We start from the raw sequence: 20,400 nt of genomic DNA on the forward strand, positions 1-20,400 counted from the left end.
GGGGTCACTGTTACCTTTAGGCTTTCAGCGATGCTGCTTCAGGCACTTTTGGGGACAGCTCTTACTTAATACACAGCTCCTCTGCCATGATGTTCCAGCCAGAAATTCCAATTTCCCTTAAGGTTCCCTTCAGAGATTTGAGCATCAGCCCAGCCAGCAGGCACCTTGGAGGGCCTTGGCGCCATCCCAAGCAGTGGTCCTCCTAGCCTGTTGTCCAGAAAAATGGTAGGACCTAATGGTCGCCCTCGGCGACTAGTCCTTGACCTCTTCCCTTGGGCTGAGGCATGAGATTCAGGGCAACCCAGGGGTGCGCTCTCAAGTGGGGGTTATTGATCTGGAGGCAGCAAGCTGTCAATCGCCTCCTTGTTTTGTGCTTTCTAGATGGGACTTAGCAGCTTGATGCTCAGGAACTGCCCCCTTGCATGAATCGTGTCCAATTGGGATAGAGTTGATACAGAGAGGCTGGGCAAACAAAAGCTGATAGATTCACTTTGCTACTCTATTTGGCCACAGTATCGTTTTGAGAAAGGAGAATGATGGGCAGAGAATGGTACGCTTTCCCTTCCAACCGTGATTCACCGGGAACAGTTCGGTAGAGTGCCGGGAAAGTGGGCGGAGATGCCAGAACTTAGAGCATTTCTCCTCTCGAGGAGCAGTAGGAGACCTTCATCCCCAGTGCACCCAGGAACCCCTAAGGCAGGCGTCCTCAAACTGTGGTCCATGGGGCACATGTGGCGCAATGCCATTTATCCCACCCTCGGGGTGTTTTTGCTGCCACTGCCTGTCCTGCTTAGCAGCCGACTCGTGCAGTGTGCATAGGAATTTGTCCGTAGGTTTTTTGAAAACCATAGTCTGGCCCTCCAACGGTCGGAGAGACAATGAACTGGCCCCCTGTGTAAACAAATTGAGGACCCCTGCCCTAAGGGATCCTGGACTTCAGGTCACTATTGTCCCAGCCCTGAACCCTCCCTGAACATTCTACCCCTAGTAGAGGCACCAGGGGCATTTGGTCCGCGGGTAACTTACAAGCCTTTTACTAAAATGGAACCCGAGAAAATTAAAAATGACACAGGCAGTTACTCTACTTTTGATCCCTGTTGAATCCGCCTGTAGCATCCCAATATTACAATTTAACCCTATAACGCCGAGCATGACCTTTCCCTAACATTTAATGAAATGTATATAAATGTATATATATTGATAACTATGAAAGTAATGAATCAAAACAAATTTTTTTTTGCCCCAAAATTTAAAAGTGAGGCGTTATAGGGTTAAAAAGAAGGATGGTTCTTATCAGAGGGGCCAATGCCTTAGGATCATAAGTGAAGCGGTGATCCCACTGCACCCAGGAGTGCCCAAACCCTGGACCCCCCTAGGGGAAATTGTGAATGCTTTTACCCCTGTGCCGGTACTTAGAATGAACAAACACACACGCCTGATAATCCTAAGATTTTTACTTACTTCCTGTGATACTCACCTACTTTCAAGGGCACTCCCACCTCACAATCCTAGCCTTGTCTCAGTTAAACTATTCACCCTTTTGTGCGTTTGTTGGTTTTTCCAGAAGTTCTCAAGTTACCAAAGCCCCTAATCCAAGTGTGCCAGCTCCAGGACCACCATCTCCTGGACCACTTCAACCTTATCCATCCTAGCGCTGAATGGACAACCCCTCCCAGCAGAGCAGGAAGGGTGTGGACCCAAAGCCCCACATCGCCCCTTTTTCCAGCAGGAAGTAGCGAGAGATGTCATCGCCCATTACCCCAAAGATTTGGGTCCACATCTCTTCAGGGTGGAAATGTTAGGAAGTTAGCATAGGGCTTGGGGTGTCCATTACACATGCTCAGAGGGCCCAGTTAACGGCCCAGGAAGGAGTGGCACACTGTGCGTGCTCAGAGGTCCAGGTTTCCGGCCAGGAAGGGCAGGTCCACCTGTGTGGGCGCTGCACCTGCATCGACCAACCTAGGCCAAGTATATTCAATTCAGCCACTAGGATCGACCAGGGTTGCCCACCACACCTCCATAACTCTCCTAAACCTCACTTGGGTCACAAACCAGGCTTTGGCGTGAATTCTTTCTCACGCAGAACCAAGGACCGAGGGATATTTGTCCCCAGAGAGATCTGACCAACCCAGGAAAGCTCTTTGGAGGCAGCAGGAGTGTATATGAGTGGCTGGTGGATACTGTTCAGATGCATGGCTTTCTGCTTGGAAGGGTTTTTAGTCTCGGCTGACAGGATCAGAGGAGGTAGTATGTCTGGATCACATAGTATCCATGTCCACAAATGAGCTGCCCATTCCAAAGTCCTGACAGTGCTTTTGGAAAACACTGTGCTTTGGAATGTCACCCCTTGCAGAGGGCAGTGGGAGGGGCTGGGACCCAGGTGTGCTGCCCCTTGCTCCCAGTTGCCGGTTTCTGGATCCTGATTATATCTCTCACAGGATCAGTTAGTGGGCTTGTTGTCTGCCTCAGGCTTTGTTCACCGAGGTCCTCCAGCTAGGTGGTGGTGTGTGTGCATGAGCAGAGGCTTCCTGCCAATCCCCCATGAGTTGAAGAGCTCCCCTGGTGTGGGCTCCGTGAAAGAGGTGCCCCAGACAGTAGGACTACCCAGGAGGGTGGGCCCTGCAGGAACCGGAGGGCCATTCCCCCTGTGGAATGACCTCAGAGCCCCGCCTCTCTCACTGTCCAGCTGCCGGGGCTGTAGACCCTAAGCTTCATGCCTCACATAGGAATAGACACAGGGTGAGGCGACTGCAGCACCTGCTTTTGCTGGGCTAATCCAGCCTGAGATCATCCTAGCATCAGCTCTCTGCCAGGGTCTTTTTTTTCTCTCCTTTTATAGTGGCTTGTACAACAATAACCACAATACGTGCAAACATCACTGATATAAGGCATATTTGTAAATTCATTGCCCTCATTATTCTCAAAATATCTTCTCTCCACCCAAGCGCTTGGCCTCAGCTCCTCATTCCCCCTCCCCGATTCTCACTACCCTCCTCATAAATCCTTCATCATTTACTAATTATTATTTTGTCATAACTTGCACTGTCTGATGTCCCCCTTCACCCCCTTTTCTTTTGAGGTTATGTAGATCCTTGTCATCGGTTCCCTGGTGCCAGCCTAACCTCCCTCCATCCTCCCAGCATCCCCATTCATAACACTGGTCCTAAAGGGCTCATCCTCCTTGAATTCCCTGTGTTTCTAGTTCCTACCTGTCCCAGTGTACATTCTCTGGTCTAGTCAGAACTGTAAGTTATAATTGGGATCTTGAAAATGAGGCGAGAAGAAGCATTGAGGAGCTAGAGGAAGCATTGAGGAGCTAGTTGTGTTTCACCGTTGCTGTCTAGTACCCTGTGTAGGCTTGTATCTTCCCCAAGACCTTACTTAAGGGAATGTCCAGTGTACTGCAAATGCTCTTTGGCTCTCTACCCAGCATTCCCTGCTCATTCGCAATGAGATTTTTTTGTGCTGATGATGCCTGATCCCTTTGATACCACGTGATCGCACAGGCTGGTATGCTTATTCCATGTGGGCTCTGTTGTTTCTGAGCTACATGGCCGCTTGTTTACCATTCAGGCATTTAAGACCTCAGACGCCATATCTTTTGATAATAGGGCACCATCAGCTTTCTTGACCACATTTGCTTATGCAACCGCTTAGACTTCAGGGAACGTGTCGGGAAGGTGAGCATCATAGAATGCCAGTGTAATAGAACAAGGTATTCTTGAAATGAGAGAGTCCTTGAGTGGAGGCCCAAAGGCCATCTGCTACCTTAATAGGACACCTATAAAGATATGGACATAGGTGTATTTCCCCATGCTCACAGATAAATATATTTACATCTGTGCGTGCCTTTCTTTAGACCTCTATAACTGGCCCGTGCTTCCTAGGTCGCTCTGCTATTCCCTTTCATTTCCCTCTTGTGCCCACTGCCATGCTCAGTCTTCATTTGGGTTTCAGTAAATCCTCTTGGTTCCTTCACCCTTGATCACGCCCTACCAGGATTCCTACATCGCCCTCACCACGGATTTGCATCCACTTGTTGTTCCCTTGTCTCTGGGTTTCTTGACATCACTCCCTTTCCCCCCAACTCCCTCTTTCCCGTGGCCCTCCCCCGAAGCGTTGGTCCCCTTTTTCTCTCCTGCAGATTGTGCATCCAGCATCTCTTTTTAGACATACAGTAGAGGTAATAACATGCACAAACACAAGACAGAGCGAAAGCAAGCACCAAAAAAAAGAAAACAGCCAAAATCCAATGACCATCAAAGAAAACACAACTTCTCAAGAAAGGAAAGCTCGTAGTTAGTTCACGGACTGTTTGTTGGCCCTTAGCAGTGTGTTCCAGTCCAGTCTGTGTGGGCACCAAGTCCTGCCCCCAAAGTCCTCCTTTGGTATTCCCTGGGCACCTTGTTGCTCCACCTCCTTGCTCTTCTGCTGCACCCCCTTAGTGCTATGCCTCGGTGTGGCGGGATCCGTTCCTGCATTGTCTCTCCAGTGTTGTCCCTTCTAGGGCTATGGGTCTTTGAGGGACGTCGTGTCTCATCTTGGGCTGGCCATGTGGTCTTCTGTGTGGACTGTCTTCTCTGAGTGGGAACATCATCCTCAAAGCCTGGTGGGCCAGGATGTGTTCCACTCTCCCCTCCTCCCCCTTTGTCTGCTCCGTATTCTCCATCAGATATGTCCCTCTCCCAGAGCTGCAGATTCAGTGCCATCCTATGAAAAAACATATTTGGGCGTGGGAGGGGGGCCTGGTGGGGGAGGATCTGCTCAGATCTTTCGAGGGTCCAGGAGAGGGTGACTGCTCAGCTGGGCACAGGCATATGGGGCTCTGAGCTCTGGCTCCAGACACTGGTTGGGAATGTGGCTTTGTTGTTAACCAGTTGTGTTCCTGTTGGTCAGTACCTGTGTCTTTTTGAGTGAGTTTTCTCATCTGGAAAGTAAAGGTATTCCAGGGTCTAGTGTCCCATGTCACTAAGTGATCGAGAGGGGTTAACCCGAACCTGATTCAAACCATGTGGACATGTCAGGCGCATTCTAGATCTGGGGTGGCGATTCAGAGTCCAGGACAATGATAATGTCCAAGAGGTGATATAGGTGGCTTTGTATTGAAACGGGAAGCCCACTGTGGAGGTTTTGTCCTTCCACTGATGGCCACTTCAACTCCTGCTAAAAGAGTTTCACTGGCTCAACAGCCGAGCCGGGAGCCAGTGCCATGAAAACCATGTGGCTAACTGGGACATAGGGCAGAGAGACATTTTTTACCTTGATGGCTTGGGAAGCCCCCCAATCTCCATGCAAACCTTCTGGTGTGAATACTTTGGAAGCAATCATAGGCTGACAGTAATTCCAATCTTTCCTTTGACCATGTGTCCGTTCTCTTTTTTGAACCTGAGAAGATGGCCCCTGAGTCCTCCAAGATATTTCCTGGCTGGCCCCCAACTTGGACAGTTAGCACGAGAACCTGGGGGCCAGTGAAACAGAGCCCTGAGACATTCCTTCAGCTTCCTCAAGCGTTATTGTCTCTCACTTGGGTTTTTCTAGGCGAGGACGAGGCCCGTCCTCTCTAGTGGAGGTTTGTCCGTCTCTCCTGGAGTTTTCAATGCAATGTTTTTTCCAATGTCTGTCTCTTCTGTAGTAGGCACCTGGATCCTTCCTTCCTCAGGGCTTGGCGGTGCCACAGGTCAGTCTCTCCATGAGTGGGCCATGATCTCTTTTTCTGAGTCTCTGTTGTGTCTCATGGCAATTCCTAGTATTTTAGCTATTTCTTTGTCTCTGTCGTGGTAGGGTCATCCGTGTTGTGATACACCCAATAAGACACTTCTACCAAATCACGAAGATTGTTCCCTTCAAATGCTTCCCATTTCTTTTTCATGTCTGAGGCGGGCTGAGTAATAAAGGCAATACTTATTTCCCTCTTGTTTTCGGGGGCCTCTGGGTCATTGGGGGTACAAAGAACGCAGGCTTCCATCAGCCACTCTAAAAAGGCAGGCAGGCAGGCAGACAGACATTCGCTTGTAGGCGCCTGAAAATTCTCACTGACCTTAGATAAATGCATAGGTTTCCTAGTTGTCCCGCGGAGGCCCTGCAAGAGAGACTGGTGATACCTGGCTAAGCCCTCGGGGCCTTACTGGGAGTTTGGGTCCCACATTATTCGTGGAGTGGTAAAAAGAGTTTCTCTCCACTGGGGAGTGCCCGCTGGCTGACCATCAGTTCTATTGACTGCTTTCTGGGCCTCTCTCTGGAAGGGCTCCCCTTCCTCTGCTGTGAACAGCACCTGCAGAAGTGGCTGGCACTTGTCTGAGGTGGGCTGCTGCATGTGGAAAAGCTAGTCTAGCAAAGAAATCAGACCTTGTGGTTTCTCAGACAGGGGGGTTTGTTTATTCCAATTATGCAATCCTGGGGAAAAAATTGGGACATAGACCCAAGGAGGGACTCTTGGGGTTTCCCCAGGTGTTTGGGCTGCTTGCCTTAAGCAGAGAATGCTGCTGACCAGTGATCCTTCTTGGGGGGTGGAGAGGACATGCCAGCCCTAGTGCACGTGTTGGGGGGTGACTTTAAAAGAAGTGGTATTTCTCTTCCTTTTGCCCCCATGAACTGATAGGCAGGCAGCGGTCAAAATGGGTCTTAAGCCAGCTCTCCCGCTCCTGAGTCGTCCTGCAAAGTGGGATAAAGAGGACGGGGATGGGGAGGGGAGGAGAGGGACGGCCTCCACTTTGGTGGCTTTAGGAATTTGGACCGGTTGTCTTTCCTGGTCATGCCATGTTTCGTGAAATCTTGGAGAAAAGAACCCATTCTGTTGGGGGAGGGAGTAAGTCATTTATATATGCTGGCTTACTAGTGGCCCTATCAAGTCACACATCAATTTTATCTAACCCTAACCCTAACCCTAACCCTAACCCTAACCCTAACCCTAACCCTTACCCTTACCCTTACCCTTACCCTTACCCTTACCCTTACCCTTACCCTTACCCTTACCCTTACCCTTCAGAAGACCCCACCAGAAAGCCAGCCTTTGGTGGTGGTGGTGGTGGTGAGCCCTTTTCAGTATATAATGTCTGGCTCTACATTTTGCCAGACCTGTTAGATTGACTAAGTGCCCTTTTGGCATAGTAGTTACAAGTTGAGCTGACATCATAAAGGCCAGTCATTTGATACCACCATCAGCCCTGTGGCAGAAACCTGGTGCTTTCTGCTTCCATGGAGTTAGTCTTGGAGAGTCACAGGGACAGAGCTACCCTGTACCATAGGATCCTGTTCAACAGGGTCCCTCAGTATGAGCTAGTATTGACTTGATGGCCATGAGTTTAGAGGGCAATTTTGGCTTCCTTTTAAAAGGAACCTCATTCAGTGAACTGACTCTTTCTGGTCAATCCTTTCCTCTGACTCTGGTCTGAATGTAGCACCTCACCTGGGGAGTGAAGAGGTCTGAAGCTTGGAGCTGCCTCCCAATGAAAGAAAGTAAACCATGATAGTTCATAAAGGCACTTGTGTAAATTGTAAACCACCAACCTTGGCTTAATTCATTTTTTAATTGGATAGAAATACTCTAATTATGTTGATGACAAATAAACCAAACATATATATGTGGATACACACACACACACACACACAAATACACACACACAAGACGGATGTTTAGGGGCATCTACCCAGCTCTGTCAGAGAGATTTGTCCCAGGTCTGGGCATAGGAGTCAGTCTTCTTGCATTTCAGTGTCTGGCTCTGTACCTGACCTTAAGCCTCATGACCTTGATCATATTGCTTAACATCTCTGAGCCCTTTTGGCAACACCGTGTATCAGGGCTGAGAAGGGGCACTGAGTAAGCCCTGACACATGGTGGTGGAGGGACTCAGCCAAAATAAAGCATACAAGGGTAATGACAATGGCATTCTCTCCAGTGTGGGCCTCAGAGCAGCTCTGGTTCTAGAAAATCCCACAGAAATAATTTTACCAACCTGGGCCTTCAGCCCTCACACCAAACTTAACACGTTTCTAATCCACACAATGTTTACAGCTTTGGGTTTTCATCCCTCTCCTTCTTCCAAGAGACCAAGGAGAATGGAGTGTTTGAGCAATATCCAGGCCACATGACCATCTTTCTCAGTTCTTAACTCACCTTTTCCTCTCTCAAGCACAACTTTAATGTTTCCATGAGTGTCCGTGGCTATGATAAAGAATACATGTTATGGGAGGTAATCAGGGCCTGCGTCTTCCATAAACCATTGCCAAAGACTCTTTACAGATAGGTAATGGTAGGCCCATATGTTTTACTTACCTATTGCTGCATAGTGACTTTCAATCCCACTCAGTGTATTATTTGCTCATAATTTTGTAATTTGAGGAAGGTTTGGCTGGGGCAGCACATCTCCACTCCACGTGGCATTGGCCAAACCAGCTCAAGCAGCGAGACCCGGCAAGATGGGTTTGCTTTGGGTCATAGGTCTAGGGCCTGGGTTCTTGCTGTTGCATTGGCTCCCCAATTTCCCTCCATGTGATCGTATCATGTGCTTGCCTTTAGCTTCCTCACAGCAGGGTGATTTTCAAGATAGATTTTTTTGTCAGGATAGTTGGGCTGTAGGCCCAGTGACAAAATCCCTTAAAGGGATTAAATTGAATGCATAATTTAATACGTGACTGCCAAATATCCCCCAGAGCACACAAGTTGAAACCACAAGACTTCTCCCTAAGAGAGGTTCCTTGTAGCTTTTGATTGTCTTCTAAGTCCCTTTTCCTTTTCCACAATAATGTCTGGGTTGCTTTATCAATCATCTTCTTTCTTTTTATGTAGCACTATCTCTGGCTCTTTAGTCCAAGCCAATGCAGTTCCTTCCCAAAGTTACTGGGTTTCCCTTGCACTGGATTACATGATGCATTCAATTTTATGAAAGCCATGTCCCCACATCTCTTTGAAATGGGTCCCTCTCTGTTTTATGTTGCAATTCAGCCTATTTAGGCTGTAGCACAGCCTTCTGGAGACTCTTAGAAAAACTTTTGTGTACATGAGACTGTCTACAAGGCACTGGATTACATTCTTTTGTGATCTTAGTACAGGGCATGAAAGCTATCTTCTTGATCTGATCCAACGCAGAAGCCCTGCTCATGCCATTCCTATTATGGGACATTATTTTTTGGCAAGAAAGACTTGGGGTTGAAAAATAGGTTTTATTAGCCAGATAGGCAGGAATGAGATGTCCATTGACGCATGCCCAGGAGAACCAAGCATAGAACAAAAGCCTAGGTTTTCCCGCTGGTGGGTACGGATGGGCGTTAAACCTGGATCAGCCCACCTGGGCCAGGTGATTGCAATTCAGCCAATGGGATCGACCTGGGGTCATTCACCATGCCTCCCCCCGGGAATCCTTGAAAAGGCAGGAGCGAGGGGGAGAAAGGAAAAACTGGGGACAGGAACTGGGGAGAGAACTTGAGAAAGAACATGAGACAGGTCTTTTTTTGGAGGAAAACTTAGGAGAGAGATCTTTGCATGACCTCGAGCAGTCTCTGCCAGGCTGCATGGTGGGGAGCAATCCTAGGGGTGGCGCGTAAAACCTGAAACTTCTTTTAACTTTCATTAAACTCACTTGGATCACGAGCCAGGCTTTGGCGTGAATTCTTTCTCATGCAGAGCCAAGAACTGAGATGTAACTCTAGCCCGGAGAGAGATCTTACAGTTCATATTTAAGTCCAGCAAGTCCCTGCTCCTTCATAGTTCATATTTTCTGCTAAAAAAAGCACACAACTAAACCCCAAACAGAAGTAACTTCTTTAGCTTTTCTTTACCCTTCTGTAGGTTATAATTATTTGTCTGTTGCCTCCATTGTTAATGACGCTGAGAGTTCAGATTCTAGATAAAGCAGAAGAATGTCACTGCCACCCAAAATAGTTGCTCTTAGTGTTAGTTGGTGCCCAATCAATCCCTGCCCATCCACTCACTTGCTGCCATTGAGTCAATTCTGACTCATGGCAGCAGAGTATACTTGCCCTGGTAGGTTTCTGAGACTATACATCTGTACAGTAGAAAGCTTCAGCTTTCTCTCTCAGAGCAGCTGGTAGTATTGAACTGCTGACCTTATGGCTAGCAGGACAATATGTTACCAGGGATCCTTTTCAAGACTGTGCCCTTTCAGAAACAGATCACCAGGCCTGCTTTCCTAGGAACCTGTGGGTGGGTTTGAAGCATCAACCTTTTGGTTAATATGCAAGTGCTTAACAAATGGGCTTTATCGTGGTTTGGAAAACCTAAGTAACTGGTCTTTTGCCTAAAGAGTCACTTTCAATGGCCCTGGCTTGTTTCATGGGAAGGGCCAGTTCAGGGGCTCCCGGACAGATGGTGGGGTAGGATCCTTATTTAGTAGGGCCATATTGGGTGGGGCGGCAGGGAAGTGTGTGTGTGCTGTATGCGTGTGTAATCTGCATCTTTAACAAATGCCCCCCCCCCCACTCAAATGAGAAACACTGGCGCCAATTGTCCCCTGCCTCTCTTGCTGCTGCCTTTTTTGGGATTTTTCTGGCTTTTAGCAGCCCTGGAGGCCCCTCCTATCTAGGCAGGAAAAGGAGCCAATAAATAAGTTCACACTAAGGTGTTAGAGAGTGATAACAGCTAATCCCTTCCAAGGGCAATTGCTCTCAGAAAGAAAGAAAAAAAAGAGAGAGAGAGAGAGCTCAGGGGGTTGGGGGGAGCAATTTAACTCCAATGAAGAGTGTCTCCTGGAAGAGTCCTACACTTTGTCGCTGCAATGGGAGTCATATATGAACATGTGTGTGTGTGAAACCCCTCGCATCAGTCTCTTCTTCTGCTTTTGTGTAAATTGGACTTTAAACACATTCTCTAGGAAGTATTTGAATGCCTCTGTTTATGGAAGCTTCTTGACAGGAGGGGGATTTTTGTCTCTTTTGTTCAGTGAGAGAGCCCCAAGGTCTGGCATTTAATAAGTAAGTAGCAAGCTGGTTGAATGAATGAGTGAATGAGTGAGTGAGGTAAAGAAGCCTTCAGCAGCCTTCCAGGTCGAGACTGGCCCCCTCAGAAGCCTGGCTCTTGTCTAAAGTGAGGTACACCTCTCCCCCTTCCCATTTCATGCTTCCCCGTGGTCTGCCTGGGATTGAGCTGAAAAATGATTTTTCATGCATGTCATCCTAATTATATCATTATCCCTCACAGCAAAGCTCTCTGACCACCCTGAAAACCTGTATTTAATGTGAGGAAAGGTGATTTAATGGAGTGGAGAGCGCAGCATAAAACAGACAACCCTTTCAGAATAGCAGAGCAGGCTGTCCCTCCAAGGGGAAAGGGACAAAAAGGGAAAAGAAAAATGGCGAGGGAGGGGGGGCAACTCTCACTCTCCTAATAGGCTGAAATAAGAAGTCATTTTGGTCAACTTCATCAGAAGACAAACCTGAAAGGGGCCCCTTGCCCTCCCCGCCAGCGCATAACTGACTTACCATGCATTTTACCGTGGAGCTGATTATGCGCTGAGTTGTGGCAGAAGGGGAGAGTTTATTGACATATGGTCTCCCTTCACACCTTTTGTTACAGCCAGACACCAGGGACTGAGCTGCAGGATATTAAAGGATTTGGAAGCGTTATCAAGGAATGGTACATATTTATCAAAACCAGGGTGATATTACAAAGCTGGGTTGCTGCTACACCTGGGTGTGTTATGTGATTAAAAATAATGACAATACATCCTCTTGATGGATTTTGCACCTGGGTGAATACTGAGCAGGTCTGCTGGACCACCCTTGGTCAAGAATTCACAGCTAACAACCCCTTTGGTCTCAGAAGAAAATTGTGGCTGCTAGCTCACACTTGGAATCCAGGTAGGGCAATGTTTAAGCACTTCACTGTTAACCGAAAGAGCAACACTTGGAATTCACCAGCTATCCCGAGTGAGAAAGATGTGACCATGTGCTGCCACAAAGATTACAGCCTTGGAAACCTTCCGGGAGGTTCTTTCCTGGCCTACAGGTTTGCTCGAGTCAGAATTGACTTGACTTCCATGGCATTGAGCTGTTTTGAGTTTTGAATGGCTGAATTGGAGACTTCAGGATTGCAGGAAGATTTGAGAACAGCCTGAAATATGCAGGCGACCAGCCTTGCTTGCTGCAAGGGAAGAGGAGTTGAAGCACTTACTGATGAAGTTCAAAGATGATAGTCTTCAGTATGGATTACAACTCGAGGTTAAAAGAACAAGAATCCTCACCACTGAACCAATAAGCAACATGATAAACAGAGAAAAGATTTAAATGATGAAGCATTTCATCTTACTTGGACCCATCCACAACCAACGCTCATAGAAATATCTGTAAAGAAATCACTGGATAAATTGCTTTCAGTGAATTTGCTGCAAAAGGCCTTTTAAACATTTTTTTTGAACCAAGGTGACTTTGTCACCTTAAAAACTCAGGAGTATCCTATCCCAAGGCATGATTATTTTCATGTGGAAGCTGGAAAATGCAAAAGGAAGTCCCATGAGAAGAATTGATGCATTTGAAATATGGTCCTGGTAAGGAATATTGAATACACCAAGGAACTTCTAGGAGAACAAACAAATCCATGTTGAAAGAACTACAGCCAGATTGATTCTTAGAAGCGAGGATGGTGACATTTGGCTTCATGTACTTTGGGTGTTATCAGGAGGGACCAGTCCCTGGAGTTGGACAGCATGCTTGGTCAAGACAAAAGGAGGACAAACCTCCACAAGATGAGTTGACACAATGGCTCAAATGTAGGAATGGCTGTGAGAAATGCGCAGGGCAGCGTGTTGTTTTGTTCTGCTGTACATAGAGTGGCCATGAATTGGAACCAAATTGACAGCACCTGGTTACGCAATGGACTAATGGCAAGATCAACCATTCAAAACCACCAGCCACTCCTCAAGAGAAAGATGAGGCTTTTTTACTCCTGTAAAGAGTCACAGTGTCAGAAAGTCACAGGGGGAATTCTACCCTGTCATATAGGGTCACTGTGAATCGGCATCGACTCTACGGTCGTGAACGGCAACAACAACAACAACAACAAACGCACTAATGGTGGCTGGGTACATGTGCAGACACCCATCCACTCGCACTGGAGCTAAGTTAGTGGTTTCAGCAGGAAGCTTACCTCGGTGGTTTCCAGAACTCCCCTGGGCTGAACCAATTTACACCAGGTCTTTCAAATATTCCTGGTACCCCGGGCATCTCTCATTTCCCAGAGTTGGTTGCATGACTTAAGGCCTGATGATCATGGGGCCACATGAAGGACGCCTATGTGCTCCAACCACTGCCTTCCTAGAGAGTGCTGTGGACAATTGCCTTCAAGTCAGCCAGCTGACTCATGCGGACTCCATGCACTACAGAACTCAATGCCCACTGGTCCTACCCCATTCCTTCAATGGGTTGTAGATTTGACCCCTTGTCAGCTGGGGGGTTTTCAGTGGCTGATGGCTTGAAGGAGTTCACCAGGCCTTTCCTCCTAGTCTGTCTGTAGGCAGAAAACATCGCTAAAATCTGTTCAGCATCATAGCAATATGCCAGCCTCCACTAGCAGTTAGGTGGTAGCTGTAACAGGAGGCGCACTGGCCAAGAATCAAACCCAAATTTCCTGCATGGCTAGTGAGAATTCTGCCATGGAACCACCATTTCCTCTCTCCTGGTTTCTAGTGTTTATGTATATAAGATTTCAGTACCTTCTAACAAGCAGTAAGTAAGACTGCACCACGGGTCACCTCTATTTAGCTCTCCCCCAAATTTTTCCACATGAATTATAAAGTGTGTGACAGTTGTAATATGTTTCTCTTTTTAAAAATTGCTGGGTGAACTTAAAACAGCACAAGGAAGTGCCAGCAGAGCAAAATGATACCCACCTGCTTATTTATCTTAAGAGAAGAAAAGTCGTGAATGCATTCACTCAGGTGAAAATATCATTCATGGAAAGAAGTGCCTAATGGTCACCAGGACCCATGGTTAATCCAGGCGTGGTCATCTGATTCCAATCGATCAGACCTAGCTATAAATCACTTATATGTCTGGGTAATTAAAAGCAAATATAAATTTTCAAAAAAAATAAGGTTGCATGGGATAGAAAGAGAATACATAACAACATCAGACATAAATATGCCTCAAGACAAACTCATTGTGCACATCCAGAATACATAATGGCTCTTGCTAAGATGCGTTTCCCACTAGACCCTACCCCAAGCCAGTAAAAGCCAGAAACTCTACAGGAAACTGTGGATTGTACTACTCTGAAATGGGAGCTGTGTCTCTAGACCGAATTTGGGGCTGTTCGTGCTGAGGACTCACCAATACCTGCTGCAGTGACAACAGTCCAGGTGAGAATAAGGAAATCTGGATGACAGCCAGGATATAGGAGCACTGAGACCTCAAATTGCTTCTAGGCGAGCATGGCCTAATGGGCTTCCATTTCTGCACCTCTGGCAGGAGGAGTTTGTTCTGGAAAGTAATGGTTTCTAAGGAAGTATTTCTTAAACTTTCACATGCATGCACTTACCCAGGTTCCTGGAAATCGGGCTGGGGGGCAGATTCTGATTTTGTGGGTTCAGGGTGGGGTCTAGGATCCAGCAGTTCTAGAGGCCCTGGTACTCTTGGGCTGTTAACCACAAGGACAGTAGTCCTAAACCACCAGCCACTCCTTGGGAGAAATATGAGGCTGTAGACTCCGGGCAAGAGTGACAGTCTGGGAAACCCACAAGGGCAGTTCTGCCCTGTCCTGTAGGGTCTATATGAGTCAGCATCAACTCGATGGCATTAGCATGGGAGAAGCTAATGCTGATGTTGCTGTTTCCTTGACCTATCATACTTTGAGTGGCAAAGTCCCAAGGGCCTTCCCGGATGTGATGGCCAAAAACAGTACTGTTCACCCTTGGTCATACTTTGGAATCCCTTAGGAGCTTTCAAGCCTCCCATTGGCCTGGCCCCATCCCAGACCAATGAAGCAAGGCTTAGTGGAAGCAGGATTCAGGTCACAGTCAGTGAGAAAGCCCCCTTGGCAATGCCAACGTACAGCCAGTGCAGAGTCGAACTGGTCGACGACTCCACATGGTTCCATATACTTTGGTGAAGCCAGCTGTTTGGGCAAGGTTTTCAGAGTTACCACCCATGTAGACTTGTTGGTGATAGTGCATTAAATAGAGCACATGCAGTGCATTGCATGAGTGGCCTATGTCATGCAACCACATCAGGGGGATGTTGAGCCAATTTCTCTGGGAAACCAAGGGTGTTGGCTCCATCCTGAACGTTGGCAGGGTAATGGACTGACACAGAGGAAACTCATTCTCTTTGTGGCGGTGCACTAATGGGTTCTTCACAGAAGGCCAAGTCCATGGCTTCGGATGCAGATGCTCACAGGGCTGAGGGAGCAGGTCAAATCCTAAGTCCGAGGTGGGTGTTTGCATATTTACATGCCCTCACTGCCATCAAGTCCATTCCAACTCACAGGCCCATGGGACTGAGTAAAATGGCCCCCGTGGGTTTCTGAGACTGTGATTCTTTAGAGGAGTAGAAAATCTCCTCTTTCTCCAGAGGAGCGGTTGGTCATTCAAACTGCTGACCTTGAGATTAACAGTCCAACTCCTGACCACTCTTGCCGCCGTCAGAATTCTATTTATATACACAAGTGTATATATATATATATATATATATATATATATATATATATATATATATATATATCCTTTCCCAAAAGAACTCCACATTTTCAAATCATTCTTGACACTCATGGCCTTTTTTCCTTTATAGCCATGCCTTTGGTTGAAACACAGATATAAGAGAAATATTTATCTACTTATAGGAGTACAAAAGGAGCTTTGGTGGCATAGTGTTTGCATGTTGGGCTGCTAACACCAAAGTCAGCACTTTGAAACCACCAGCCACTCCGTGGGAAGAAGAGTCTGTCTACTCCTATAAAGAGTTACAGTCTCAGAAACTCACAGGGACAGATCTACTCTGCCTCACAGGGTCACTATGAGTCAGCATCACCTCCCTGGCAGTGAGGTAGATTTTGGTTTCATAGAGATACAAGTCAGTCCTGAGCTGCTAAAGACAAGGTTGGCAGTTTGAACCCACCAGCTGCAGAGAAAGAGGAGGCTTTCTATTCCCATAAGGAGCTACACTTTCTGAAATACCCACAGGGGAAATTTTAACCTCTCCTGTAGGATCAATATGAGTCAGAATCGACTTATCGGTGGTGAGCAAGTGGAGGGGACCCTAAACAGGTTCCGGTGGACCTTAAGAGTTCTACTCATTGTGCATGCTCTGTAAAATGTAAGCCAAGATTTTACTTTTGCAAACATTATTTTTTCTAAACACGTCTAACTGTGAAACTATACTCGCATGCGGGTCTTTGAACCTGGTCAGTGGTCTGGGGAAGTGAAGGGCCCTGACATCCTTTGTTGTTGTTAGTGCTGTCCAGTCATTCTGACATCACAGGGACCTTCTTTGCAACACAAGGCAGCACTTCCCGGTCCTTTGCCAGCCTCAGGAGTAGTATGTTGGAGCCCATGGTTTCAGCTACCGTGTCCTCCAGTTCACCAAGGAGTTTCCTCTTTGTGCTGCTTACTAAACCCGTTTCTGAGGAGTCCATTCCAACTCACGGTGACGCCTTGTGGGTCAGCACCACGGGACCCCACAGAGCTTTCAAAGGCTGGTCGTTCAGAAGTCAATCAGCAGGCCTTTCTCCTGAGGGGCCTTGGATTTGAACCGCAAACCTTTTAATCAGCAGTGGTTGAGCGCGCTAACTGTTCACATTACCCGGGGACACCCAACCCTTCTTACCCTCATCGCTTCATAGGTGATCCATCTCCAATCCAAGAGGGCAGAGAAGATAGATAATACAGCCTGAGCTGCATATGTCAGGTCCAAACTTTTCAGTGTCATGGAACAAATAGCCAAAAACCTTGATGAAATGGCTGGGAAACCTCAGTCCAAATCATTCCAAAGAAATGAGTAGCGGTGCACTCTTGGGAACTTGTGCTGTGACAGCAGCCACCAGGAAGACCCGGGTAGTCCAGAGCCTTGCCATCCTAAATATGGTCACAGACTAGCAACATCAGGAGCTTGTTAGAAGTGCAAATTCTCAAGCCCTACACAAGGTCCACTGAACCAGCGTGTGCAATTTACCAAGACCACCAATGGATCGGGGTACCTGTGAAAACCAAACCAAACCCATACTCACTGCTGTCCAGTCGAGTCAGACTCAGAGCAGCCCTATGGGCCAGGGTAGAGCTACCACTGTGCATTCCCAAGACTGTAATTCTTTAAAGGAGCAGACAGCTTGTTGTTCTCCTTCAGAATGCCTGCTAATTTAGAACTGCTAGTTTGGTGGTTAGCAGCCCACTGCCTAACCGCTAGGCCACCAGGGCTCCTTTTGTGCTTGTGAGAGGTCAAGCAAATACCATTAGTAACTAGAGAAGAACCTGGAAGAAGAAGAGCAGGGTCGGAACTGTGAGTCAATTTGGTCATTAGCACATTTCTGTGTTCACTTATTCTGTTCCTTCCCTTGTATATTCAGTCAACAATTCTTCTTTGAACATCACCTCTGAGCCAGGATCTGTGATATGCTAATTAAGTTGGTTTCTGAAAGGGGTCTGCCTAAGTGACTCCTGCTTCCTGGCTTTTCCTGCTTCCAGATCCCCTCTCTTTACTTCCTTCCACATTAGAAGCACATCCTTACATGTGCAGCTGATCCCTAGTTCAGGACCGGAAGTTACGTGTTGGCATGCATGCTCATAGCTCGCTCAGTGGGAGTGCAAAAAGTCAATTCCTTCAAGAGCCTAGCACAGTCTGTAAGGTTGGGATGGTGTTAAAAGTGGTGGGTTTGGTGTTAGTTCCCGTTGAGCCCATTCTGCACAGGATGCCTTCATGTGACAGAGTAGAAATGTCCCTATTGGGTTTCCTAGTCTGTCATCGTTACCAAAGGAGCCCCGGGGGGTACTTTAAGGGAAGTGTTGGACTGTCAACTGCAAAGTCAGGGGTTCACACCTACCAGCTGCTCCGCAGGAGACAGATGAGGCCCTCTGCTCCCATGAAGATTTACAGCCTCAGAATCCCATGATTGGGTCGCTATGAGCCAGGGTTGGTTCCATGACAGACCCAAAGCCCACTTTCTATCGAGTTGATTCCAACTCATGGTGATCTTATATACTGTTGTTGCTGTCGGGTGCCATTGAGTGGTTTCTGATCCAAAGTGACCCTATGCACAACAGAACCAAACACTTCCAGGTCCTGCACCATCATCACATTTGTTCTCTGCCTGAGTCCATTGATGCAGCCACGGTGTCAATCCAGCTCATTGAGGGCCTTCCTCTTTTGTGCTGCCCCTCCACTTTACCAAGCAGGATGTCCTTCTCCAGGCAATATGTCCAACATATTTGGGAGGCAAAATCTTGCCATATATGCTGTCAAGGGCACTCTGGCCTGACTTCTTCCAAGTCAGATTAGGTTGTTCGTTTAGTAGTCCATGGCAGGGTAGAATTTTCCCTATAGGTTTCTGAGATATTATGTCTCTATAGGAATAGATAGCTTCATCTTTCTCCCACAGTAAAGCTGGTGGGTTAGAACTGTTGACTTTGCATTTAGTAGCTCTGTGAGTAGCCCGCTATGTCACCAGAGGTCCTTTGCGTTTGATGGCAGTGGGGTGGAATGTTTACAATGGCAAGACCTTTTTCTCATGTGTTGCTACTGACCGCGGTCTAAAGCCCAAGTGCTTAGCCATTGGGCCACCAGGATTCTTCGTGGTAAGGATGTGTTCCTGCCAAAGTTCATGAACACTACAAAGCAGTGGGGTTTTGGAACTGCTTGGTAGTTTACCTTAGGGACTGAGGCATCCATTACGCATGGTCAGCAGTCTGAGCCTTTGTCCCATGAACGAGTGGTACACTGCGCATGCTCAAAGGCTCAGGTTCCCAGCCAGGAAGGGGAGGTACACCTGGCTGTGTTCTGCACCTGAATTGGCCCAACAAGGCCAGGTGAATTCAGTTCAGCCAATGAGTTCAACCAGGGTCACCAGCACGCCCCACCTCTGGGAGTGATTTAAAAGGCAGGAGCACAGATCAAACCTCGTGACTTTCAGGGAAGCTTCTAAGGAGATGCACATTTCTGAAGAGCCCTGCAGGTGCCTTTATAAACCTGAAACTTCTTCTAATTCTCATAAAACTCACTTGGATCACAAACTAGGCTTGGAGGTGAATGCTTTCTCGTGTGTAGCCAATGAGCAAGGTATATCTCTATCCTGAGAGATCTCACAGAACCATTGATTGCCCTGGCATGTTTTGGAGTCCTGATGGTGTCATGGTTATGCTTTGTGCAACAGTTTAAAACCACTAGCCACTCCACAAGGGAGAGATGGGGCTTTCTATTCCTATAAAGAGATACATCCTCAGTAACTCACAGGGGAATTCTACCCTGTCCTATAGGGTTGTTATGAGTCAGCATTGACTCAATGGCAGTGAGTGAGTGCCCTGGCAAGTAAGCCTTGGGTATCTACATTGACTCTCAGTTTCTGGTTAGCTTTTCACCACTTCACCCCATGAACTTGAACTGCAGTGGATGAGGGTTGGGAGCTCTGGCTCTGGGGCTACTTGCTTGAATTTTCACATCATGGCCCTGCCCGTGATGGTACCTTTGACAGTTGGGCAAATGAGCTCAAGCCTGAGTTTCCTTTTCTGCAGCATAGGCTGAGGAAGGAGATGTCTTCTTTCTTGTGTGCTAACTGACTTTTACCAGTTAGTATGAATTAGATCTTTCCACGAGGAAGATCAGGGAGAAGGGGGAAGGATGAAGCAACTTGGATAGAGGTGAAGGCAGCGTGAGGGGTCAGAGAGAGTTGAAAGGACCACCATGTCACCTTTGACTACTCTTAGTGAGGCTGGCTTGGAGTGCAGGAAACGGGGAGAGTGAGGACACGGGCTAAAGGCAGTGCTCATTCATTACTTCCGGGCAGAGTTCAGCCTTTGGCATGTTTGTTGGATGCTGGCGCTGTTTTCATCCAATGAAACTTCAAACTTCTGTCCTCTCATTAACCCTTTGTATCTCCTTTGTTCATGATTTAGAACTTCTATTCTCGGGTTCTCATTAGAGCCCCAGGAAATCAGAAGTCACAAGTCACTTCTGTTTACAGAGAGGCCCCCAGCATGCAAAGGCAGGAGGGTGTGTTAACAGCACACAAGTCCAGTGGCTGGTCACGCCCATGCAGTACATTCTCCATCCCTTAGCTCAACAAAAGGAAAATCACCAAAGAAAAAAAAATTTCTTTTTCATGGATATTTACTTTTTCAGTTCCCTCCCCCACCCATAATCTGTGTGAATTACAATAGAACACGCACACACACACATACACACAATTTTCTGCCAGAATGTGTTACTCCAGTACATTCTACTCTCCTCCCTCACTGCCGCCTACCCTTTTTT

General features: G+C 47.4%; 1 long non-coding RNA gene across 1 annotated transcript in view; it reads left to right on the forward strand.

Annotated features, from left to right (window-relative positions):
- The window catches only part of LOC142436101 (uncharacterized), a 61,781-nt gene that overhangs the window by 35,484 nt on the left and 5,897 nt on the right, over positions 1-20,400 (forward strand). The gene's annotated exons all lie outside the window — the stretch shown is intronic.

Source organism: Tenrec ecaudatus, unplaced genomic scaffold (assembly GCF_050624435.1).
Source record: "Tenrec ecaudatus isolate mTenEca1 unplaced genomic scaffold, mTenEca1.hap1 Scaffold_1508, whole genome shotgun sequence".
Lineage (NCBI taxonomy): Eukaryota > Metazoa > Chordata > Mammalia > Afrosoricida > Tenrecidae > Tenrec > Tenrec ecaudatus.